General features: G+C 29.9%; 1 protein-coding gene across 1 annotated transcript in view; it reads left to right on the top strand.

The window, feature by feature from the left end:
- Positions 1 to 767, top strand: part of LOC106878450 (jouberin) — a 50,160-nt gene that overhangs the window by 34,830 nt on the left and 14,563 nt on the right. The gene's annotated exons all lie outside the window — the stretch shown is intronic.

The following is a 767-nucleotide window of genomic DNA, read 5'->3' as shown; positions in this document are numbered from 1 at the left end:
TATATATATATATATATATATATATATATATATATCGTCCAACCCATGCTAGCATTGAAAGCGGACGTTAAACGATGATGATGATGATGATGATATATATATACATATGTATTTATGTATATATATATGTGTGTGTGTATATATATGTATATATGAATAAACATATATGTGTGTGTATGAATACACAGATATGTATATATATATATGAATACATATATATAAATGTAAAAATATATATAAGGATATTATTGTAAACAATAATATCAAGTGTTATAACATGCCTAAATAACCATCAAGGTAATACCGTAATTTTTTACCTTATAGTATTACCTTGATGTATATATGTATATATATATATATATATATATATATATACACACATACATACACATATTTATGTGTGTATGTGCGTGTGTACACCTATCTGTACCTGTTCATTGAGACAGATGTTGAAGCCTCTTCGGAATTAATATAACCAAAAACAAACGCTTAAGGCCAGTTGAGATTCTTAAAGTACATCTCACCTTGCCCTCTTTCTATCCATCCATCACACCTCACACCCCTTCACCACAGACTTCCCCCTCTCCTGTTGTACAGTCATTGAGCCCCTTCTTGAACCCACTGCTCATACTGTCAGTCACCCAAATCACTCCAGGCATACGAACAAGATTGCAGCTATATTGTGCCATTTTTAGGAAGAACATTATTCTCTTATTTTTCATAATGCCATATTTTTAAACCATAAACAACATATATATATATCTATA

The sequence above is a fragment of the Octopus bimaculoides genome, chromosome 28 (assembly GCF_001194135.2).
Source record: "Octopus bimaculoides isolate UCB-OBI-ISO-001 chromosome 28, ASM119413v2, whole genome shotgun sequence".
NCBI lineage: Eukaryota > Metazoa > Mollusca > Cephalopoda > Octopoda > Octopodidae > Octopus > Octopus bimaculoides.
Note: the sequence above shows the minus strand (reverse complement) of the source record. Positions and strands in the feature narration are given on the sequence as shown.